We start from the raw sequence: 25,993 nt of genomic DNA on the forward strand, positions 1-25,993 counted from the left end.
CCTGGTTTGTCTCTTTCCCCAACCCCTCCATGCACACCACAGTCCCATTGGCCAGCAGACTGGCAGTAGTTGCTAGTGTCCTTGCTTTCACAGCCCCTCGGCACCATTTCCATTCCTCAGGGCTGGGGGTGAGTCTGTACTGTTCCTGGGCATTTTAACTTAAAAATATAATGTCCTTTTCCTGGACCGCGGCGTGTAGTTCTGCCGCTCCCCCTCCCCTGGACCTGCATTCCGGTTGCTCTCCTTTTTTTTCCTCTTCTTAGGAAAGTCGAATCTTGGTGGTTTTTGCATTATGGTTACTATTGTACTTTGAACTGTGTCCCATTAGGCTGTCTCCCACTCTCTAGGTCTCCATCCCGCTGGGGGTACTGTTGTACTGTTGTGTGCCTCCTGTCTGATCCTCCTGTGTGTTTCCTACTGTGTGGAACCTGACCCCCTCTGCGCTTCCTACGCTGTGTGGCGGTGGTCTGGCGTCTCTCCTTCTCTCTTCCACTCCATCCTCCTCCTACTTTCCACCTCACACCCTTTATGGTGCTTTCCGTCACTCCCATCTTCTCTAAGTGCTACTCTATCCCTCTCACAATGTCTAGAAGGAATACATTCAAGAGGGACACCCTGGTCTCCAAACCAGGCCTCCCTATCCTGATACCTATATCAGTGCTTCCTCCAGACAGACCCTCACCGACATCCTCTTTGCTGGTCCCTCACCAGACCTACAGACCCCTCATAGGGTCTCGGATCTCTCTCCTATCTCTTCCTCTCCCATTAATGGTGGCACTCAGTGGGAGGTCCTCTTGGCCTCCTTCCACTCCTCAATGCTGCCATCTTGTTCCAGGACTCTCAGCTCAATCTCCTCCTTTTCGATGGGATCTCCCACGTCCTCAGCGCCGGCATTGCTTCAAGCTACCCCGGCTGATTTTGGAATTATTCATGCAGACCCCCCCACTACGCAATTGGGTGGTGGGATAGCGGCTGTTTTTAGAACTGCCCAAGCAGTTTCTAGATTGGAGCTTAGCCACTCTATAATCATGGAAGCTCTCCTATTCCGTTGTGTTTTCTCCCCTTCCTATACGGACAATTTTGTGGCCATTTACCGCACGCCTGGCTCACATGTTGGGTTTCTTGAGCCCTTCTTTGACCTGGTGGCTGATTTACACACCAAATTCTCTCGCCTTGTTGTTCTTGGAGACCTCGATTTGAAATGTAATGGCCCTCAAACTCCCGGACTCAGCATTTTCTTTAATAGTTTGGCTGATCTGGGAATGACTCAATTGGTCTCAGGTCCAACCTACAAGTTGGGTAATACCCTAGATCTGGTTCTGGCTTATGAAAATGTTGTGACTACTCTTCTGCCAGATCCAGTTCTATGGTCCAACCATTATTTGGTTACCTGTCTGCTTAATATGGTTAAAGTAGAACATAAGGCTAAGCCGCCTAAGAGGTGGCAACGTTGTTGGCGCTTTGCTGATCAATCTGATCTGGTATCATCAAGTAAGGGTAAATGCAGCAAGGCCCCTATAATGACCTTGCAGGTACTTGCTCAAGCACTGCTTGAAACTGCAGATAGGGTGGCTCCTCCCCGGCTCATTCAGCCTCACAGGTTGCCCCCAGAGCCTTGGTTTACTGAGAATCTTAGGGCACTTCGTCTTGTTTTGAGACAGGCGGAATGCAAATGGCAAAGAGCATATGATTCCAGCCTTAAGCAACACCATAAAACGTGTGCTGCAGCCTACTCGGCTGCGATTATGTTAGCTAAGAAAACTTTCTATGCTCACAAAATTGTATCATCACTATGTCACCCGAAGGTGCTCTTTTCTGTGGTTAGAGTTCTCTCCTCTGCAGCTACACTGACCCTGTCTGTTAGCCCCCACAGGATCTCTGTGATTCTCTGGCACATTTCTTAGTAGAGAAAATTGAAACAATACGTACTAATATATCTACACCCTACTCGGAGGTGTTAATCCAAGCTCCTATGAGCCTGGTAACTCTGAATGACTGGTCTTACTTTCCGGTCTTTTCTGAGACTGATGTGCTTACTGCTATTCAGCACATCAAGTCATGGGCGCCCTCAGATGCTATTCACCTTGCAGTGATGAAAGATATTTCTGCCGAGCTGCTGTCTCAGAATACGGCGGCAGTTAATGTGTCTTGTTAGCAGGATTGTATTCCTACTGAGCTTAAGGCTGCGACAGTAATCCCTCTTCTTAAGAAGCCCTCGCTTAACCCTCTGCTGCCATCTATCATCCAATTTCTCTTTTACCGTTTCTTATGAAACTTCTGGAATCACTGGTGTCTCCTCTGCTTTCTTCTTTCATGGAATCTACAGTGCTCTTCGACCACACCCAGTCTGGGTTTAGACCTGGACAGGGGATGGAGAGAGTGTTGGTTTTGGTTCAGGACGACATGGCCAGGCTGGTGGATGCTGGAGGGGTGGTGCCCTGATCATTTTGGATCTCTCTGTGGCTTTTGATACCGTCAGCCACCCCGTCCTGCTCGGCCGCCTGGCCCAAGTTGGAACATCTGGCCAGGTTCTTGCCTGGTTCACTTTGTTCCTGACCGACAGAACCCAGATTCTCTCACTTCCTCCTTTTCTTTCTGGTCTTTTCACTCTGTTCTGTGGTGTCCCGTAGGGATCCGCCTTGTCTCCCATTCTCTTTATTATTTACATCTGGCCTCCTGTGTGTCTCATCCGCTCCTTCAGCATCAGGTGCTATTCTTATGCCAACGACACTCTGATCCTGATCCGGTTGGATCATGATCAGGCTGAGTTGTTATCATTCTTGAATCAGCGCCAGACTGCCCTGGGGGCATGGATGAACCACAATTGGCTTAAGTTGAACGGAGACAAGACGGAGGTGCTGGTGGTGGTTTCTGCCCCTGACCTTTCACTCTGGGTGTCTTCCTTTTGGCCCTCTTCTATGGGCCCTCGCCCAGTTGCATCAGCCAAGGTGAAGAACCTGGGTTTAGTTGTTTCTTCCTCACTTTCGATGGAGGCCCAAGTGGCTGCAGTCTGCCAGACAGGGCATTTCCATCTAAAAATACTTAAGGGGATGCTTCCTCTCATTCCAGTTCATCTTCGCCCTCCCATGGTCGCAGCCTTAGTGCTCAGCCGTTTAGATTATTGCGACGCGCTATATTTGATGCAGCCTAAAGCTTTAACCCAGAGACTTCAGCGTCTTCAGAACATGAAGGCCAGAGTAGCTACAGGCTCTCCATATGGGGCCCATATTTCACTGGTGCTGCGGTCTCTACACTGGCTGCCAGTATCCCAGCACATAGTTTTTAAGTCTCTATGCCTGGTACACCGTGCACTGCATGATAAGGGGGCCGAATATCTCCACAGCAAGTTCACCCACTACTCCCCTACACGGCAGTTACGATCGGTGACTGCGCGTCTACTTGTCGTTCTCCCTTTTCGCCGCTCCCGGATTGGAGGTAGAGCTTTTTCAGTCGCCTCCACCCGACTGTGGAATGATCTTCCTTTAGCCCAGAAAAAGTCTTCTAATCATCTTGTTTCAAGGAAACTGCTGAACACGTACCTATTTCAATAAATTCTGTTAATTGTTTCTTCCCTCTCCTCTCTTTCTTCCGAGCACCATGATACCTCAGTGACTGCGTGCTCAGTAAGTTTCATTAACATACCATAACATAACTTATCAACTTCCTTCCCTCTCCTGCTATTCTTTCTAGCACCTCTCTGGTTCCTCTGCCATCTCTGCCGCCTCTCTGGCTACTATCACACCTTGGCTACCACCTCTGCCCACTCTCGGGCCCCTCTACCACTTCTGCTGGGTTTACCTCAAGCTTGTACCCCAAGCCGGAAAACTTTCAAATGTGGCAACCTGCTCCACGTCACTACTCCAAACTCTTGCTCTGCTGTCAAACACTCCTCTGACATCTGCCACCTCTCTGAAGAACTTGACATGGATATCACCGCTCTCAACAAGACATTGTTCACGGCCAACTCTGTCATAAGTTTTGACACTCTACTCCCTGATGGCTACACAATCCTTTCAGAGCATAGATCCAACCGACCGGGAGGTGGAGTAGCTCTGATCGTTCCGGAGTGGGTCGCCTTTTCTGTTATTCCTACGCAGGCTTACTCCTCCCTTGAATATCTGGTCTGCAGGTTCTCTATCTCTCCTGGCCTCTCTCTGCCTTTGGCCATCATCTACAGGCCTCCTGACCAGGTTGCCTTGTTCCTCTCAGAGTCGGCTGACCTCTCCTTGCCTCTACCTCTCAACTTCTCCTCTGAGACCTCAACATCTGCTTCTAATCCCTCCTCTGGGCTCTTCCGAAACACACTCTCTCTTTCCATTCTACCCTCTGGTCCGACACACTCTGCCGGACACACCTTGGATGTTCTCATCTCCTCAAACACCGCCTTCTCTAACCCTCTCACCACTCCTCTCTCTTGGACTGACCACTTTCTGCTTTCCTCTCCCCTGAAACTATCTGACCCTCAGGCAAAGCCCGCCCCAGCACTGCCACCTACTTTCTTGTTCATTCGGCCCATGAAGACTGTGCCAGTGGATGCCTTTGCCTCTACTTTCTCTTGACTCACACTCTTGACACAGCCCTAATCTTTCTATCTCCAACACTTGGGACATCCTTGCCCCTGTCATGAAAATCCATCTGAAGCCTACCTCCAAGTGCAACTCTTTTTATGACTCTGACCTCACCGCCCTGAAACTCAAGTGCAGGGTGGCTGAGAGGAAGTGGAGGGCTACGGGCGCATCCTCTGACAAACTGTCCTGCTGCCTGCTCCAAAGACAATACAGACTCTCTGTCCTGTCCAATAAGAGAGTCCACATCCAAGTCTGTGTCTCTGCGGCCTCTAACACGGCCAAACTCTTTAAAATCTGTAAGGAGCTGGCCAATCTTTCTGCAGTCTCTACCTCTCCTGTTCCTTCCAAGGCCCTCTGTACGACTCTTGCTTCTCACTTCACCACTAAAGCCCAGGACATCCTGTCCTTGTTCTCCTCTTCCTCTCCCTCTACCTCTCACGGCCCCCTCTTCCCCCTCTCCTCCTCCTTTCTCCTCTTTCTCTCTGACAAACTCTGACAATGTTTCTAGACAAGTCCGATCTATGAAAGTGTCATCCAAACATCTGCTCCCCTGCTCCTCCAGAACCATAAAGGACCACATTGATACCCTCGCTCTAGCCTTGGCCGATTTCTATGATCACTCTTTCGCAACTGGAACCCTCCCCTCTCTCCTCAAGCACTCTTTTGTGCATCCCCTCCTTAAAAAGCCTTCTGCTGGCCCTACCTGTCCGGCAAACTATCGCCCCATCTCTATCACCACTTCCTGGGAAGACTCCTGGAAAAGCTGCCCATCTTCCAGCTTACTCTCCACATTGAATCTGTTGGTTGTCTCCATGACCATCAGTCTTGCTTCAGAGCAGGCAGAGGCACTGAAACTGCTCTCCTGAACACCAGTGAAGATCTGCTCTCCATTCTTGATTTCAGCATTCCTTCTGTCCCCATCCTCCTTGGCTTTTAGTCTGCTTTTGACACAGTCAATCACCCCATCCTAAACAATCGACTCTGCAAGAACCTGGGCATCACGGATCAGGCCCTGGAGTGGTTGATATCAGATCTATGTGATGACTGTGACCACACATAATTGCGATGGCCGAAATTAACTAAACACCCTTTACACCACATAGATATGCGGGGGGAGACCCCACGCAACCTCCCATATTATTATAATATCCCATACCCCCCACATATATATGAGGGGCAAAGGGGGTGTTTAATAATAGAAAAGGCATTTCGGCCGTGCAATTGTGAGGGCGACATTTTGGGCCATTTCTGTTGATATCATTCCTCCTGAACCACACTCCCAGGTCCAACTTGGGTCCTTTCTCTCCACCACCGCTCTCTCAACATGTGGTGTTCCGCAGAGCTCTATCCTCTCACCCTGGCTCTTCAATGTTTTCTTGGCCCACCTGATCTCTCTACCTTCTCCTCTAACTTTCAGTGTTATGCAGATGAAACTCTGCTCTTTCTCTCTTTCTGGCTCCCCACCTCTCTCACTCATTCCTGACTGTTGATAAGAAGAGATCAAAAGCCAAAAGGCCCTCTAACTGGTATTTGTCAAAAAAGAGACAACACAGAGTGTGGTACGCTGGATGCAGGGTAACCAGTTTATTGCAATATCCTGGGGAAAAATCAAGATAAAAGCCAAGCTCTCGCTCCAGAATTCTCCAACGTTTGAACTGTCACAGTAATGAAAACCTATTGCTCCTACTCATGGGCTCCGATTACTAAGCTACATACGGAATATATATGTATGCTCCTAGGGATTGGACAATAGTTATCTAAGACCCCACCCATGGCCCTTCCCCTAAGAAAGTGCTACCTCATCATATCTGGAAATTAATTGGTAGGCCCTAAATTACTTCTGCAGTGAAAAAGACATGTGCTAATCGGGTACAATGTGGTCACACTATCCATGAACTGGCTGCATGCTGTCACATTTATGTAAGTGAGAGAGCGGAAGAGACAAGTGCATCACCTTATTTTAATTAAATCAATTAGCCCATGTTTACCTCCCATGCCATGCTCAAAGCCTTGTTCGCAATCTGTAATCGCCATCCTGATCTAGGCAGATTTGTGAATAATTATTCGGTGTCTTATCCTGCTAAGGTTTCATTGCGGTATTTAATTGTTTTCCTTTAGACGTTCCTCGCATCTTTTCTTCACACGTAGACGGATACAGAATGCATTAATCTGTCACTTCCTTCTGATTTCCTGGGATGGTATAAACTTGAAACGGTTTGCTGTGTCCTTGTAACCCGATTTATCTGACAACTGACCGAACACAATAATATCTTACTTCACCACGTGCACTTCCTGCAATGGCTCAGCATTGACATTCCTTTGGTTTAGTCATCGTCAAGCCGGCTATAGCATTATTCCTGATTTGTTCAAGCGTGTTCAACTTGGCTTTTCTTAAAGAGGCAAGGTTAAATTCTCTGCTGGTGCAATTTTAAAATGGCATTTTGTCACGTTTATGTTTTGTCTGCAACACACATAAGCTCTGCTTTTATTTGCTGTCTACCGAGTACCTGTTGCATGGCTGGCACATGACATTTCTCCATATGGGTATGCTGCAACATGACCCTACCTATTATAGCCATGCTGCCCCTACATGTGTAGAGGGACCCCATCTTGCTACGCTCTTTCCTGCCACCTAGTCTATTCTATTTAAAAAGACACACTAATTGTGTAAGCTAATGCCTCCTCTATCCCTACTTGTGCAGCAAAGCTAACTATTCTTTGTGCCAGCTGCATTTCCAGGAGATTTTAAAGTGCAGTTTCAAATGTGTTCTTTCAGATTTTATAATTCTGTGTTTTCTGGGGAAGGCAGGGGGGAACCTGCTTTCTAGCCAACAATGCCCCATTACACTGTCTATCTGCAACTCAGGATTGGTGTGCCTCCAACAATCTCTGCCTTAATGCCAGTAAGCCAGAGATCCTTCTCATTGGGACCTCATTGGGACCCCTGCTCCCGCTTTCCCTCTCTCACTATGGCCGTCCTCCTTGAGCCCTCTTTCTTCGCCTTCTTGTGAGGCACAAAACCTTGGTGTCATCTTCAATTCAATTCTCTCCTTCTCACTTCACATCAGGGACCTTGTCAAGAAGGCCCACTACCAGCTGCACCTCCTCAAGCGTATTCTTCCTTTCCTGACTTTACCCCAGAAGCTCACCATCTCCAGAGCCCTGGTTCTCTCTAGGCTGGACTACTGCAACTGCCTCTTTCTTAATCTGCTTTCCTCTACTCTCCGCCCTCTACAACTAATCCAGAACAGGACTGCAAGACTTATCCTTGCCTCAAGCCCAGGGACTGTATCTCTCCAGCCCTGAAATCTCTCTACTGGCTCCTGGTGGCTGCAAGGATCCAGTTCAAGGCCCTCTGCATCATCCACAAGGCTTTCTGGGGCCGGAGCCTGCACTACATTCAACACTCTCTTCCTAACTACCTTCCTTCTCAAGCCCTTCCCTCTGTTACCTCCAACTCTCTGAGGGTCAGAAGCTTTTCCAGGCAGAGGGTAGGGGTAGATCTCTCTCCTCTGCAGGTGCCTCTCTTTCGGAAGCTGCTCAAGACCTTCCTTTTCTCCTATGCTTTCTCTCTCGCTCTACCCTGCTGACCTACCTGTCTGCTGCCCTGACTGGTTGCTTGGCAACCCCCAGAGTCTCCCCTGCACTGCTTCCAAGCCTACCGTGCACTTAGGGGCTGTAACTGTCCCATTCGTAGCCCCCTGCCTCCTTCAATCTATCTATCTATCTGGGCTCTTGTATTGTGCCACTAACCCAAAGGCCTCAGGGTGCACACAGGAGGCGGGGAAAAAAGACAGACAACAAAAACAAATAAATAATCCAGAAGGGACAGGAAAAAGAACGGAAATCATCCTACAAGCCAACAGAAAAGGAAATCAGTAGATGTTGCAAGAATATGGTGGTGTAGAGATGAATGTCAAAGCAAAATATTGGAGGATTACCCGTGACCTTTATCAAATAGGAAGGATTTTAGTTGTTTCTTGAAAACAGTTAATGAACTGCTTTCAGCCAGGTGTTTTGGCATGGAGTTCCATAGGGCAGGAGCCCAAAGACTGAAACTAGCACCACCAATTCTCTTCAAAGTGGACAGGGGTTGGACCAGAGAAATATTACGACTAGATCGTGATAGGCATCCAACTGGTTTCTTTTTGATCCTAGCAGTAAGATATGACGGGGCATCGCCCAGCAGGCATTTGTACACAATAGACAAACCCTTATGCTGCAACCGCTGTTGAACAGGCAGCCAGTGTAGGCTGCGCCTAGCCTCAGCAACGTGCATATTGTGCTTGAGACCAAGCACAGCACGCACTGCACTATTCTGCACCACCTGCAACGTTTTAAGATTAGCCTGGGACGTACCAATTAGGAGGCTGTTACAATAATCCAGCTTGCAGTTCACAATTGCAGCTGCAATCAAAGCAAGATTTTCTTTTGAAAGATAAGGTCGTATCTGTCTTGCACATACCCCTTTGTCTTGTTGCGCCTAGAAACACTTGTGTACAGGCGCGTTATAAATGAGCCCACAAGAACATTTTACACCAACCAACTCACCATTCCTCGCATCAACAGGGCCAAAGCAGGAGGGATAGGCTTCCCATATATAGCCCCTAAACTCTGGAATGAGCTCCCCACTGCTCTCAGAGCTGAAACCTCTCTCCCTGCCTTTTGCAAAAACCTTAAAACAGCTCTCTTCTCTTCAAGTCTCCTCTTCGGTGGCCAGGGGAAGGCAGCCGCTACCTCATCCAAACGCTGGGGGTGGTCTTAGCCGGGTGGAACACATGAATCCTGCTGAGACCTCACAGACACCCCACCGAAAGTCTCCTCCCAGGTGGCCAGGGGAAGGCAGCCGCTACCTGATCCAAACCCTGGGGGTGGCATTAGCCTGGAGGATCACCTGGGAGGAGCAGGGCCCCAAGGGAACAGGAGTACTCCATTGGGTGAGATGCAGTATTCGTCATCCTCAGAGGATGAGATGTCAGTGAAGCCAGCATAATAATGGCGTTTGGTTTCCTGTTCTAAAGCTATTCATCTTGAGGGTTAGGAAAACCATCCTAATCAAGCATTTATTAGGTATAAAGCTGCCCCTCTTAAAGTTACTGCCATCTACGTTCTGATAAAACTAACTATCCTCTGATTTCACAACAATCATTGACTCATTTTAAATCTCCTCCCAAAAATGTAGTCAAGAAGGGAAGTGAAATAAGTCAATTTATAAACGAAAAGTCATTTGAACATTGTGGACATCAATGCTCACATTACTGGGACAAGGAAGAGTGATGCAGAGGCATTTGACTGCAAGGTGCAGCCTAGTAGTGTTAATGACCCACACCTGAGCGGGACTAAGGAGTATAAAGGACCCCCTCAGGTGCAGGCCAAGAGAAGAAGCAGAAGGTACAGTAATTGTTGTGACTTCACTTTGGAGTGGCAGCAGAAGCTAAAAGGAAGCAGAGAGGCCAGAACCACCGTTGATTGTGAAAAGGTGCCGGTTTCGTGTGGGTCCCTAACCTTGATGACCCTATATGCATTGTTCCAGCAAGCTTTCCCTGTGGTGGCCATGATTGCAGAGGAAGCACGGTGGCATGCGTGAATTTGAAAAGCTTTCCCCACAGTAATTTGTGCTCCGGTGGCAGGTGAGCACCGGAACACTTGTGGAGCGAGGAATGCTCCTTTCCCAACTGGCGTGTGCCGTGGGAAGTAGAAGAAAGAAACGTACCATGCAGCAGGAAGAGGAGGAAGCAGAAAGCAGAGTAGCAGCGGAGCGAACAGACACGTATGCAGCACCCGGCAAGTTCACTAGCTTTATGTGACACCCGTGCGCTCTGTAATCGCCCGCTGGCCACTGTTACAAATACTGTTTACCAAACTATTGTAAAGAAGTGAGAGGGGCAGACTAAGAATCATTTTGCATACCGAACTGAGACAAAAAAATTAAAGCAGCAGCGTAAGACCCTTGGGAACAAACAAGAAGGTTACAATTATAATTATAAAAATCGAAACCATTGCCAAAGCCAAGAGAGTGCTATATTAAGGAAAATTAACAACAACACATATTGCCAAAGCCAAGAGAGGGCAATTAAGAAACAAACTAATTGTGACCCCTACTTCCAGGGAAAGGAGGAGGAAATTGTTAATAAAGAACTGAACAAGCATTGTCTAAGCTGAAGAAGAATACATGTGATAAAAGGCCATTATTGGAGTTTGCTAGATGCAAGAGGGGGAAAAACAAAAGTGGCAGGAGAGTTTCCCTCCTGATAGAAAGCATTCAGGAGGAGAGGAGCAGAATCTGCATTGCATGTAGCACGGGTGGAACAAACAGTACTAATGTGTTCAATGTTTCCCAGAATAAGTAGCCCATACTGAAGCTGTTGATCTGATGTTGTTGGAAGTCAAAAGACTTTGCCAAAATGAAGCGGTATTGTTATGGCAGAAGCGCTGCCCTCCTGATAGGAGATATTCAAGAGGAGAGGAGCATAACCTGCATTGCCCATGGCATAAACAGCACCAATGTGTTTCATGTCTTTTCATTTCAAGTGAACCTTACCACTGAAGTACCCTGTAGTAGTATGAGAAGCTTTTTAGTCCTGGCAGGCGAGTATACCAGGGTAAGGGACTTTGTAGTGGTAAACCTGGCAGGTGAGTGGACCAGGTAGAAGTTGTTGAAGTACTGTATTGTGGTTAAAGACTGAAAAAGAAGAGTGGCAAGGCCGCTACATTATCTTGAGGAGTTATCCGGACCAAACATTGATATTGCTCTAGATGGTGGAAGTGTTGTTGGTTTCTAAAGAAAAAGTTGTGTTGAACTCTTTGCTGCAAGTGGAGAGACAAGGAGTTATTATTTCTTTTGAACTTTTCAAAAGTCCAAGTGAAAGACATTTTGGAGTAAGAAGAATCGCATCACCAGAACTTTGGTATAAAACAGAACTTTCCTATTTTGAACTGTTAACAGACATTCCTGTCTTAAACTTGGGGAAGGGAACATTACCCAGTTTACAAAGGAAACCCGTTATTAAGTTTACATTCAATATGACTGTGATTTTATTATATTTGAATTGCCATATATTCCGTTTATATGATTGTTGTGTGTATACGTGTGAGGGTCAGATTCCTTTCGTTAGAGCGTTTCCTTTAGTTTATTTTGATAGGCAGGGAATTCCTCTTCAGGGTAGGGGATAGTGGGACGTTCATCAAACCCTTTTGATTTAATAAAATTGCATCACATGAAAACCCCATACAAAGTGGTCCGCTTCACATTTCTGACCCCTCACAGTATGCTGCAAAAGCCTGTCAGCAATGTAAGATCTTATACAAAGGTGGGAAACCTCATCCTGGCTATGGGCCACTTAAACTTACAGTACGAGCCGCTAAGAGAGCTTGACAAGCTTTGGGGTGGACAAGATTCAGCATGGGGGATTTCTGCCTTGATGGCCGACTATACAAGGAAGGCTCACACACAGGGCATGGAGTCTGCCCATAATTGTTTTGGCCTGAACCTCAGGGTTTGTAATGGCTGTTTTCCAACTGATCAACCAGCCAAGAACACCTTCTATGGTCATAATGGCACTTCAAGAATCAACCATAGATCAATAAGTGCAGAGATTGGGATTCAGTGGACACCTTTGAAGTCCTTAACCACTGTGAGAATGATCAGAGGCCCCTTATAACTGCCATCCAACTCTGCAGCTGGAATTGCAGCAGTCATCAGGAGTTATTAGATAGGGTGTCCCATATAGCAGTTACAAGCCACGCTAGACAAACAGTGAAATGGGCTTATATTGAAGAATAGAATTGATTTACGGAGCAACAATTGAGAATATAAAAGTATTTGGCGATACAGCGAAAAATGGGAACATAACAGTGAGGGGAGTTCAGTGCTACGGCTCTAAACCTACATCCCTTTTTTACAAAACCATCAAGGACAGTCAAACATTGATTATTGAAGAAACCGATTGCCTGATGCAGATTGCAGGACTGCCAAGGGGAGAACTGCCTCATGCTTAAAGGTGGGTCCGCCAGTCGATAAATCTTGCCGCCGGGACATTTGTGCATACAACAAAAATATGACCAAACGAAAAAGGAAGCATCCTATACTGGCAGGGTACCATGTGTTAAAATCGTGGCAAACATGGCTGTGGACACAAAAAATCGTGGCAAAAAGGCCATGGTTTTGCCGCCGCAATCCATGTAAAGGATGCGGGATACACCTCTGCAACCCCCGGACCCATTATGCCATTTAAGGGGAGCGGGGGACACCCCCGCAACCCCTGCTCCTCTTAAATGGTGTAATGGGGTACATCGTCAACGGGACGAACCACAGCATTTTTGCCGCGATTATTTTGTACAGGCTACATTTTTGCCGCAAATTTATCACTGCATACCAGTGGCAGATGGGACACTCTACTTGATGATTGCAGGAACAGTGATTCAGGTTTATTCTGGAAATTGGTAGCGGGCGAAGGTGAACGCAAATCCTGTGACCTGTAGTATAGACCGAGATGCAGGATACAGCCATTTAGCGGCCTGTACGAGGACTCACGGGTATCAGCAGAGCGCCACCAAAAGAAGAAAATCACTGCATCACTGTAAAAGAGGTAGAGGAGGGAATGAGTGATGCAGGGGTGGAGAAGCCCGGGCCCTGTCAAGATCCCAATAGACCTCTTCAAAGATGAGCCATCAGTTTGGGGGCTGGTGCTAGCACGGCTGTTTTTCTAACATGGTTACTTGCTCGTGAACAGTTCCAAAATCTTGGTGCGCGGCTGAGAAAGTACTGATTTATAAAAAAGGGAGGGAGGGGCCTCCTGGGGAACTATCACCCAATTTCCCTACTCAATGGGGCAGACAAACTCTTCTCCAATGTCATTCTTGGGCGCCTTCATGCTTGGGTCATCTCAGCAGGTATAATGAGCCACCGTCAAGCTCTGTTTTTGGCTTTGTTTGATGCTGATGAAATATACGATCCTCAAAAGATCTAAAATGTATGCAGTCTTTGTTGCTCTTAAAACCGCCTTTGACTGTGTAAACACCCGGCAGGTCTTTGCAAATTATGAAATCCCCCCAAACCTTACTGCCAATTATACAGCCATTATATTCAAGAAACATTGGGTCAGTATGTTGGGGTCTTCGGGGAGAAGTTACCCAGCCCTTTGATGTTCACAGAGGTGTGCACCAGGTGTGTCCTGGCGCCCCTGCTCTTTGTCCTCTCTACAGAGATGTTATTAAGGATGGTCACAGAAAAGGCAGAAAAAGAGAGATCTGTGTGTCGTCAGCATAGAAATGGTCTGTAAGACAAAGGGTTTAATAATGTGTGCAAGCTGAGAAGGGTATAGAGAGGAAAGGAAAGGTTCACGGATGGGGCCTTGAGGGATTGTGATAGAGAAGGGACATTACCAGCCAAGAGACAGAGATAAGAGAAAAAGTGATTGCTCAGAGTGATATGAACTACACCAATTTAGAGCAGAGCCAGTAATTCCATAAGAGGGGAGAGAAGAGGAGAAGATAATGATTGATCATTAGTAGCAAAGGCATCAGAAAAATCTAACAGAATAGGAATAGAGTAGAGTGGCAGGCAGAGAGATGAGAATCAGTAAAAACAAGTAGAGGAGGACGAAAACCAGATTAAAAGGGAGAGACAGGTGATCATTTGTTATATTGGGTACATCTACATTGTTTGTTTATTAACTTGTAGGGCGCACCAAACCCTTAGGTAACTTGGCGCACAGCATACAAAGAATACTTGTAGTTTAGTTACAGGTAAGGACAGGTAAAGATAAGTACATACATACATTCATAGTAAAAGTACAGGTAAGGGTACATTGTGTTTAACGTTTACTTTCAAACTGGTACATGCTAGCAGTCACTGCAATACTGAAGCAGAGTATACATGAATTTATTCAAAGCTGTTTGTTGATGTTCAGAATGGGCCTCCTGCCCAGGCTGTTGTATCAAAACGTTATTAAAAGAAAGGTTAGCATTGTGTGACAAAGATAAAAATGTTCAACCAGGGATCAATTAGAGGGTTAGTCTGTGAAGTGTTCATTAGTGCATTGCAGGAACTGGCTAACAGCTGTACATTTGGCACAACATATAATGAAAGGCTGAGAGATCGATTCATGCTCAAGGTGAAAGAGAATACAATAAGTGAGGAGATATGGACTAAGTGACCCCACACTGGAGGAAGCGTTAGATATTGTGTGGGAGCGAGGGCCAATGGGCCCCTCTCTACCATCACTTCTCAGTACAAAACTTGGACCAATTGCCTCTAGTGGTGGGTACGCCCCTCGCCCTTATGCAATACTAACTTTTGGTTATATTCGCGTAGATGGGACCACCGAGCAGGAGTCAGGGCATCCATTTTCTGTATCCCCTTTCGACTCCATCTTGGTAACTAGGCCTCACTGCGATAGTACAAAATGCATCTCTCCCTTTTGCCCGCCACTGTAGCTCAGAGCACATGGCCCCCACCCTCGTCCCCACTCCAACTGGAAAACTCTGTGGCTCCATTCTCACGCTGAGGCCGGAGCTGCTTGCAACAAATAATAAATGTAACACATCCCTTTTCCTCTGAGATCACTTTCCTGCATGTGAACCAACATGAGCCAAGCACATAGCTCGTCCATCTCCACAAAAGTGTCCTTGCCCTCTTACCCTCGTCAGTTGAAACTTATTGCCATTCTAACCCTATGTCCTTGCAAGGCAGCCCTTTCATGTGCCAGACTGCCAACCTCGCTATGAAGCCCACCCAACAGACCCCCCAACTAACATTAGAACCCTGTGCAGTATATCGTGCCCAATACTAACAAGTGCCACATACCTGAGATTCTTGTGAGCCTAACCTTATAGTTCAATGACAGTATTATAGTGGTCAAGGCCCTTAAACATGTGACCTGTGTAACCCAAATGTGTAGACGGTATAAACCCTTGAGTGATTTGTATAACGACATGATACACTACTGAGAGTCTTTTGATCAACTGTTATTTAGTGCATGCATTACTCAGAATATATCTTCTTAGCTTAGATAGTGACCACCGTGTTTCACAGCGACCTGACCTTCACCCAATCCGGAGCACAAATGTCTGACATCATTCCTCCCGCCAACCCAGCAACCAACCCGGAGGAAGAGATGATGCCCACACCTAAGACACCACCCCGGCTGACCAATCCAGGTCCAACGTAGCATCATATGTTAAAAATGTAGATGTACTATATAAAAGTGTTGTAACCTTGATGTGGTCAGACCGCTCTCAGAGATCTAGATAAACTTTCCTTAAACTCTCGCAACCTGCGCTTTTTGTGCCTTATTCCCTGCCCAGGGAGTGTCTGTTTTATTCATTTTTACACGTGTTAGTCAGGGTGGGCACAAACAATATTGCTAAATGCATAGAGCATACCATCGCCTGTGTTAAGGGACTTGAGATGAATTGACCCACCAATGATGTCAATGCAGAGTCTACAGGTCACCAGAATGTACCTACTAACAAAGCCAGTGCGGTGAAAAGCAAAAGTAACAAGGGTGGTGAACATGGTAAGTCCGAGGAAGCGACCTAAATCTTGCCAAGAGGGAGGAAATGCTTCAGGTGTGGAATCTTTTCACATTATGCTAATGCTGCAGATTGCGCAGCCCTAACCGTAGTGTGTCCAAAATGGAACAAGAAGCGTCATTTCACCAGGTGCTGCAGCAATATCACCAAAGGTGGGGTTTAACAAAATGTCTGTGGGACAGGAGAGTGAAAATGCGTGAGCAAGTTGTGACTTGGTCAGTGAGTGAGTGGGTGCCAAGAGCAGGAAAGGACGCGAACTTCATGCCAATATTCTAATAGGTAATAATTTGGTGGAGCTGCTTGTGGACTCTGGTTCTGAATATTCCATCATTGATCACAAAGTATGGAAAGATTCATTCAAGGGAATGCCCCTGCTACCTCAACAAGTCAAAGCCAGTGCTTTTGGGGGTGTACCCATTGGGTTTGTGGGTTACTTCAAGATTGAGCTGTGGTGGCGTGATCAAAGAATAAAGGCTGACGTGTATGTCTCAAGTAGAGGGGGCAACCTTTTCGGTTGGTTTGAATATGGGACATTAGGGGAATATAGTTGCTGTCTCCATGGATGGTCCCAGACCGGAAGACAAGTTTGCAGGAGGTTTTGAAGAGAAAATAGGATGTTTGAAGGGTTTTTCCCACAGAATTACGCTCATGCGCCATTCTGTACCTGTCACAGCTAATGCTCGATGTGTTCCCATAGCACTTAGAGAAGAAGTTTCCAAGGAAATTAATAAATTACTAAAACAAGGAATAATTGAAGAAGTAGAGGCTTTAGAGTGGGTTTCGACAGTAGTGGTAGTGCGAAAAGGGAATGGAAATGTCAGGTTGTTTGTCGATCTACGTGCATTGAATAAATGTGTAGTGGTTGCTAAATTTCCCCTATGCAACACAGGGGAAATGATAGGTAGAATGGCAAGTGCTAAATTATTTAGTATATTGGACTTTATGTCAACCTACCACCAGGTCAATTTCCATCCGGCTTCCAGAAATCTTGTGACTTTTGTTACGCAGGAGTGCACATTTAGGTGCAAAAGGTTTCCTTTTGGCCTTGTGTCAGCTACAGCATATTTCCAAAGATGAATGCATAAACTATTTAGCGAAGTCCAAGGAGAGTTGTACTTTCAAGAGGATATTTTGATCACAGGAGGGTCACTGGAAGAACATGACTAGAGATTATTTACAGTGTTATGTACATTAGACAGGGTGGGCTTGACTCTAAAAAAGAATAAATGTAAGTTCAGGGTAAGTGAAATGAATTATTTAGTGCACAAACTCAATGAGCAAGGAGTTTCTACTAAAGAGAGTTTAGTAAATGCTATAGTGAACATGGAAGCTACCTGTGACGGTTCCATGTAATAATGTCGCCACAAAAATCTCGCCATGCAAAAATATCGCCGAAAGATTGCCCTTTTTGTGGTGACATTATTGCATGGAACATTGCGTGGAACATGCGGGGGACACCCCCGCAACCCCCAAACATTTTTTTTTCTTTTTTTTTTTCCTTTTTTTTTTTTGCCCCTGTCCCCATATATATGGTCACCCATATAATATCGCCATGACCTTTTCCCGGCGATATTATTTACGGCGACCATATATATGGGGATAATATTACCTGATACCCCTGTGACAAGCAAGGTGTGTTATCTTGTCCTGGTTTAGTGAAGTATTACGCAAAAAATGTTAATGGATTTGCTGACAAGCTTAGAACTATTAGGGGGCTGTGTAATAAAGACACACCATTTGAGTGGTCAATAGAAGGTCAAAGAGAATTTGAGAACATTAAAAAGTGCATTGTAAATGCACCAGTACTAGGCCACTTTGATACCACATGTGAAACCTTGGTGCGCACTGATGTCAGTATTACTGGGCTTGGGGCTGTTTTACTGCAGACACAGGAGGGCAGTGAAAAGGTTATAGCGTGTGCTTCTAGATGTTTGAAGGGAGCAGAGGAGAAATACTCTGTTATTGAGAAAGAGACTCTTTGTGTGTCATGGTCTATCAAGACATTTTCAAGGCAGGGCTTTTTCAGTATATACAGACCACACACCTCTCATGGGTATATTTAATTCCAGAGGTTTGGACGGGGTGTCTGGTTCACTGCTTTGCAAGGACACTGATGTGTGCGGTGCAACACATTTCTGGCAAGAACTATGTCATGGCTGACTTCTTGTCTAGAAATGAAAGTTGTCAGGTTGATGGTGAAAATGGCATCGATAAGGATTTGGAGGGAGAGGTATTTTGGACATGTGGCCCCTCCAGCCCAGATGAGGGGGACCTAAAGTGAACATTGTGTGATTGTTTAAAAAGATATTAAGGCTCTTTTGATTATTACAAATGAAGAATTGATTGAAAAGCGGTAGTGAACCCGATGGAGGGACGTCAAGAGAAAAGGATAGGGAAGTGAATCCCACTCTGTGAAGATGCTAAGTGAACTACATTGTGACGCCAAGTCAGAACCCGACGGAGAGACGTCAAGAGAAAAGGAAAGGGAAGTGAATACCACTCTGTGAAGACGCTAAGTGAACTACATTGTGACGCCAAGTCCAAACCCGACGGAGGGACGTCAAGAGAAAAGGATAGGGAAGTGAATCCCATTCTGTGAAGAAGCTAAGTGAACTACATTGTGATGCCAAGGCCGAACCCAACGGAGGGACGTCAAGAGAAAAAGATAGGGAAGTGAATACCACTCTGTGAAGACGCTACGTGGACTACATTGTGACGCCAAGTGTGAACCCGACGGAGGGACATCAAGAGAAAAGGATGGGGAAGTGAATACCAATCTGTGAAGAAGCCAAGTGAACTACATTGTGATGACAAGTATGAACCCGACGGAGGGATGTCCACAGTGAGTGGTTGGTCTGAGCCCAAGGGGGATCCAAGGGTGAAGGGTATTCACCCGACGTGAAGGTTAACAGAAGGAATTTTTATTTTGTTGTTTTGGAATCTTGTTTTTTTTGTTTTGGCATATCAGGCCCTCTAAAGCAAGAGACTTTGCATGACTTGGGCACAGAAGGCCCTGATACTGAGAAAAGGAACTGTAGACCAGGAGTCTGCTGTGCTAGAGAGGCCCAGCCTTGTCCCGTGCTAAAAACACAGGGAAGGGAGACCCCAGCCATAACATCTTGACTAATCATTTGGTGAACACTTCTTTCTTTTCTTGTGAACATTGTCGCACACTATTTTGTAGCATAGCGGTAAGGATGGCCAATAAATCTTTTAGTTTAGACACTTTTATTTGGCAAGACGACAGTAGGACTGCCTTATTATTTGATGGTTGTAGCTTGCTCCCATCTTAGATTTAGGTTAGGTGTTTTTCTCACCCATTTTACGGTTTAATAAACACCCTTGAACTGTGATCACTTGTGTCTGTCTTACTTTGATGCCATGCCTTTCTTACAGCACCGGTTAGTCCAACGCTATCGCAAACGTTCCCTCAACCTCAGAACAACGCTCTTGTGGGCATTTTTCACCAGACAAATCAGCTGCTATGGAAACAGTGGAAAAAACTATGTATAAGATGGATGCCTCGTTTCTTTAGGCCAACTTAGTAAAACAGTTATGTGATCAGCCAAAAACATTCAGTATAAGAAAAGGAGGAGGGGAATGAAAGAGCAGCACTTAGAACTGTTGCAAAGATCGTAGCACCTGTAAGTACTCCACAAAGGGGTCCCCGTCTGGCTTCCATTACAACGACAAGCCACTTGCACAATCACATGCTCACAACCCCACTTAAGAACCCATGCATATATGTTTCCCTACTACTACAAGTACTTTGGATCCCACCTGCAACTTAAAAAGGAGGCCTTTGAAGGCATTTGCTCTTTCTTTACCTGATCCAACGGGTGCTGCATTGCCTGTCATATCCATGACACTGTTCGTGTGGCTGCCTGTAAGCCCGGCTACCAGCAACTGCTTCTGCGACCGCTCCTTGCTCCCTTCAAGTCTATATCTAGAATCTCTCTCTAAAATGAAAGACATACTTTAGGATCAAAAACAGTCTGTATAAGGTACGCATGTTGTACTGTGCAAGTGTATCGCCACCTTTTTAGAATACCTTGCAAACATGCAAGTCATCACCCCCCAACCGCTCCCAATACGACCTTACATACATTCTTGCCAAAGAAACTTCACAAAAAGAGAACTTGCAACCTGTGCAAAATGATAAACATTTATGCTGATGAAGATGACTGCTAGGGTGGAAGGAGGTTACCACAGGAGAATCTGTGATGACGCCATCAAATTCATCACATTACTGTAAGCCTCACACTGTGCATTTTGCATGAAATGCTACAACTGTACCTGGTAATAAGAAAAGGGTCCATAGGTCACTTTAAGGGAGAAGCCTCATAGAGGGTGCAATGCTGCCATGAATAGTATATATTAGACACTGTGAGGGGACTCGCTGATGATACATGGCAGCAGGTGACTTATTCGGCCCAGTTTCGGTGATAAATAAGAGAGCTAAGCAATCGTCTGTGATATAGTTGCACTAGGTGAGACGATGCAGATCCCACGTTTATAAGTGCTGCTTTACTTGAAGGTGGGGACGTGGATTTAGTGTTCAAGAGAATGTTAGATGGCGGGCTCAGAATAGCAAAATCACAAAGTCTATTTGATGTTGGAAGAGAGCGACTACCTGGGGAGTGTCTAAAGGTGAGTAATTCATCTATAGCATACATGGCCCTGGCCATGGGTAGTCATCGGATGCCCCAGGGCACCACAGAAGAGATAGGCATTTGAAATCCAAATAGCAGAAATTCAGCAACCTCTTTCAAAATGCGCAGCAATTCTGTGCCAGACCGAATGGCCAGAACAGGCCAAAAGAGGCTTTTGTGTCAGCCCATGGGCACTGCTAAGCGTCTGTCATGTCTATAGGCCTCCGAAAATGCTGTCGCAACTAGGCACGGCTCTAGGTATGTACGCAAAGGTGCTGATTTTCATATTTCACTTTTTAAATAATTTAGCCAACAGTAAAGAACAAAAAAGCAACTTGCGGTACGGGCAAATTGGAAGGAAATGACCATATATGAAAACCAAATAATGTAGGCGGCCTTGATGGCGTCATTCGGGTGGCGAGATGGCATCAGGGCCGCGTTTATTTTTTTCATATACGGTCATTTCTTTCCATTTTGCCCGCTTGCCGCAGGCAAAATGGAAAAACAAATGGTCAGATGTGAAAAAAAGAAATGCGGCCCTGAGGCCATCTCGCCACCCGAGTCGCCATCAGGACCGCCTTCATCATTTTCATGTATGCGTATTTCTTTCAATTTCTTTAATTTTTTTATTGTGTATACAGTTTTAAGAAAACAAAAATGTAACACATACAAATAAAATAGAGCACAATAACACATATAAAAATGATTTCAGATAAAACAAGGGAAAAGGAGAATATCATTACTCATTTCATCAATAACTAACACATGTAACATTATACCAAATTCATTCCCAGCTGCATATATATTCAAACAGCAAAAGCAAAGAAGCAAGAGGCGGGTCCATTGCATTCTTACTTCAGAATATATGAAGTTGCTCTAATAATTTGGTATCTGCCTCAAACTTAGGTGGTTTCTCATCAGCATGTCTCCAGACCTGTGTTACAGCAATCATTTTACTACGGCTTTGCCCGGCCAAACATCTTAGCCAGAACAAGTATTTCTTTCCATTTTGCCCACGAGTGTTGTCTGGGGGCGGGGCAGGAAGTCATGGCTCAAAGGGTGGTGTGGACGAGCCTGCGTGCAGCGTACGCTACGCTGCTTTCTTTTACTCATGCGCTGTGCCACGGGCAGCCATGGTGCAGCCCATAGCATCTGGGGGATACCGGCTCGAAATGAGGGTCAGATTGGAGCCCCTTTTGGAGCCCGGACCGGCCCGGGCCTCGCCAGGCTCGCCCAGCTCTAGTTTTCCTCACTGCCATAAACAGTGATATTATCACTGGAAATAACATTGAGGGTGACTCGATATTTCTTTTAAAGGCACTATCTAACACTTCTTATTATATGATATATTTTATTTTTAGCGCGTCTATACACGTGTTTCAAGGCGCGACTATGCAGGGGAGGGGAACAAAGGGGGCACAAGACAACGATCTGACTAGGCCCAGTGAGATCGTGCAAGTGCAGGGGAGAGGAAAAGGGAGAAGTGCTGGGAGAATGAGAGGAGGAGCGAGTGAAGGGGAGAAGTGCTGGGGGAATGGGAGGAGGAGCAAGTGCTGCGGAGAGGAAAAGAGAGAAGTGCTGGGGGAATGGGAGGAGGAGCAATCATAGGATTGAAACATCAAAAAACAAGAAGTGTGGCCAGCAGGTGGCAGTGCAGGGGTTAAGTGCAGACAGCAAGTGTTCGTAGTGCAGGTATGGGGACTGTAGGGTTGCAGATACAGCCCCAAGTGCAGAGTTGCCGGGAGGCAGTGCTGGTGTGTAACTGGGAGGGCAGGGACATGGGCCCATGATTCAGCGGGTAGCCAGGTAACCAGCGCAGTATCAGACAGGAGATCAGCAGGGAAGTGGAAGATGGAAGGCAGAAGCAAAGAGGAAGGTCCTGAGCCACTTCTGGAACCAGACATGGTTCTTCTCATGTTTCAGAGAGGCAGGGAGGATGTTCCAGAGGGAGGCGCCAGCCAAAGAGAAAGATCTGCCCCAGCTTGTTTCTTGGAAAAGCGACTGACCCTCAAGGAGAGAAGAGCTCGAGTAGGAAGATACTTCAGAAGAGAAAGCTGGAGATATTTTGGTCCCATGCCCCAGACGGCCTTGTGGACAATGCAAATGGTCTTGACCTTGATCCTTGCAGCCGCAGGGAACCAATTGAAAGATTTCAGTGCTGGAGAGATACAATCCCTGGGCTTGAGACCAAGGACAAGTCTTGCAGTCCTGTTCTGGATGAGTTGCAGAGAACAGAGGGTAGAGGCGGGTAGATTTAAAAAGAGGCTGTTACAAGCCAAGAGAGAGCCAGAGCTCTAGAAACAGTGAGTTTCTGGGGGAAGGAGAGGAAAGGAAGAATACCTCTGAGGAGGTGCAGTTGCTAGTTTGACCTCTTAGAGAAGTCGGAGATGTGAGGAGAGAAGGAGAGTGTGGAGTCGAAGATAACCCCGAGGGAGAGGGCCAAGGGAGGCCAGCCAGAGAGTGAAAGGAAAGAGGGGTGCAGGTGTGCTGATGAGGAGGATCTCCGTCTTGCTGCCATTCAGGCAGAGATCATTGGCAGCGTACCACTTCTAGATTGCAGACAGACAATCTGGGATGAGAGAGGGAAAAGAGGTGGCAGAGGGAAGCCTGAAAGGGTGTCATCCGCATAGCACTGAAATTTGGGGCAGAGAGTGGCAATGTGGTGGGCGAGAGGTGCCAGGTATTGATTAAACAACCAGGGAGAAAGGTTAGACCCCTGGGGGACACTACAGGTGGAGAGAGAGATAGAGGAGAGGAAGGACCCAAGTTGAACCTGGGAGGGTCGATCAGAGAGGTCGACCAGAGAGGAAAGAAGTCAGCCACGCCAGGGCCTGACCAGTGATACCCAGGTTATGACAGAGCCTTTTGAGCAGGATGGCATGGTTGACCGTGTCAAAAGTAGAAGAGAGATCAAGAAGGATGAGGCCAGAGGGGAGGTTAGAATCAAGGTTAGAGAGCAGGTCTTTACAGATGGTCAGGAGAGCAGTTTCCTTGATTCTGGCTGCTCTGAAGCCAGACTGATGGTCATCGAGGCAACCAACAGATTCAGTGTGAAGGTTAAGCTGGGCGATGGCAAGATTTTCCAGGAGTTTGCCCAGGAAAGGAGTGATAGAGATCGGCCGATAGTTAGCTGGAAGGGAGGGGTCGGCTGAGGGTTTCTTGAGAAGAGGGTTCACAAGAGAGTGTTTCAGGGGAAGGGGAAGGTTCCAGAGGTGAAAGAGTGGTTGCAGAAGTCAGCCAGGGCAGGAGCAAGGGTGTCAATGTGGTCCTTGATGGTTTGGGAAGAACAGGGAAGAATCTGTTTTGTTGAGCTTTTCATAGATCGGACTTGTCTAGCAACCTCGTTGGGAGAGAAGAGGGCAAAGGCAGGGAAAAAAGGGTGTGTGGCCGCAGGGGGGCCGGAGGAAGAGGGGAGACTGGAAGGAGAAGCAGAGAGGGTGGACAGGATGTCCCGGGTTTTTGAGATGAAGTGAGAAGCCAGGGCCGTACAGAGGGCCTGTGAAGTGACAGGGGATGTGTAATCAGAAAATACAATATTAAGGCTTTTACACCATGCAAAGAGAAATACACCAACACAGGCTAGTTAAGATTCCCAGAATCTTTATTGCAATACTGTACAGTTTACAAAACAAAGTATACAAATAGCTATTTAGCAGTCAGTACATCACAGAGACCACCAGCAGGTTCAATGTGAGCAGTGAACAGGAATTGCTAGCTGGACATCGGCGTATTTATACAATTTCTTCATAACGATGTCCAGCCTCCTACAAGTTAATCATGTACTGGGCTAGGGTCGCGCCAGGTTCATTCCTAATTTACATATCTCGTGCATGCGGTTTATTTCTTAATACATTTACTAACAAACACTATTTTTTTTTGTGTTTTTTGTTTATTAACCCAATTTGGGTATTTTACAAAATCAATGTGCCATGGCGAACTGTATTTCGTCTTATCGAGGCTACTCAGGACACCACTCAAAGGTCCGCAGGTCCGAAACACTATTATTCTCTGGGTTTAACTTTACACTCTTTACACATTTGCTTTAATGCAGGTCAAACAGATGTTTCATATGACATGTTTAAACAGCGTCATTGTTCTTGTATACTTGTAGGTTAACGTCGCTGATTCAAGTAATCCCCTGATCCCGAGGTCAACAAAGGACAAGGTCTACATGACCCTAACATGTAGCCCGCAGGCAGGTTAGACATTAACTCTCCTACAGAGGTTGAAGAGGTTAAAGTAAGAACAAGAGAACACAGGTCGGCCATTTTAGGCCACGGGGTGACTTTGCATGAATAACTAAAATGGCGGCTTTGACCTAACATGGAGGCTCAATTAACTTAAGGTTACGACCTTGCAATGCGGATTTTCTCGCAGAGCGACTGGGCATAGGCCAACATATACAATGAGGACGAAACAACACTATATCAGTTTTAACAAACCCTCCTTTTGGCCTATGCCAAGCGCTAAACTACCTTCAATCACTTTGCGACTAACTCCACATTTCAACGTCTACACACCCCAAATCATTATCAGACATATCTATTGCCATTAGATCAGACACTAGAGTTTCTTTTAACACGTACTCCTTGGAAACCTTATCTGGGGTGTATATTGTATGCCCTAATACACTTGTTGCTTGCGCGCAGCACACCCCTAATACTGAACATATACCAGGGAGACACTGTATACAACAACAAAGGAATAGAAAACTACCCAAGATAATCAGCAGGGCCGAAAACAACTTCCATCCCCACGAACGTAGGAGTTCCCAAAACCATGTACCAAGTTCCCAGTTTCCCTCAGGAACATGTACTTCCGAACTAAGAACATGTAGATTTTGGATCGCCCTAAAGATCGTTGGAGAGGAGTCTGGTACGTAAACGCAACAAGCGGACCCCACTAATTTACCTACTCCTCCACGCTCTGCCAGAATGACATCTAATGCCATCCGGTTATGAAGAGCTACTAATCTTATCGCTTTCTGTTCTAACGTCATATATTAGAGTATGTCAGTGGTCCGGTTGATGGTTCTCTCCAGTACTCTCGCTAGTCCCCTGATATCTTCTGAATTCGTAATTTGCCCAAAAAATGGCACAAAGGATTTCATGATGTCTTCTAGAGTTTGCGCTGGAGTATCCCCCTTCACACCTCGTCACGGACGAGTCTTTGACATTTCTGCAGTACTGGCAATAAATACCCCAGGTAACAGAATCCCTAAATAGCAGGTTCCTTGCC

General features: G+C 46.3%; 1 protein-coding gene across 1 annotated transcript in view; it reads right to left on the reverse strand.

Annotated features, from left to right (window-relative positions):
• The window catches only part of LOC138447913 (zinc finger protein 544-like), a 202,873-nt gene that overhangs the window by 65,808 nt on the left and 111,072 nt on the right, over positions 1-25,993 (reverse strand). Inside the window, exon 2 of the mRNA XM_069604430.1 lies at positions 19,931-20,062. The gene's annotated coding sequence lies outside the window, so the exon portion shown is untranslated. The remainder of the gene's footprint in view (positions 1-19,930; positions 20,063-25,993) is intronic.

This window comes from Ambystoma mexicanum, chromosome 3q, assembly GCF_040938575.1.
Source record: "Ambystoma mexicanum isolate Mex_15411 chromosome 3q, UKY_AmexF1_1, whole genome shotgun sequence".
Classification (NCBI taxonomy): domain Eukaryota; kingdom Metazoa; phylum Chordata; class Amphibia; order Caudata; family Ambystomatidae; genus Ambystoma; species Ambystoma mexicanum.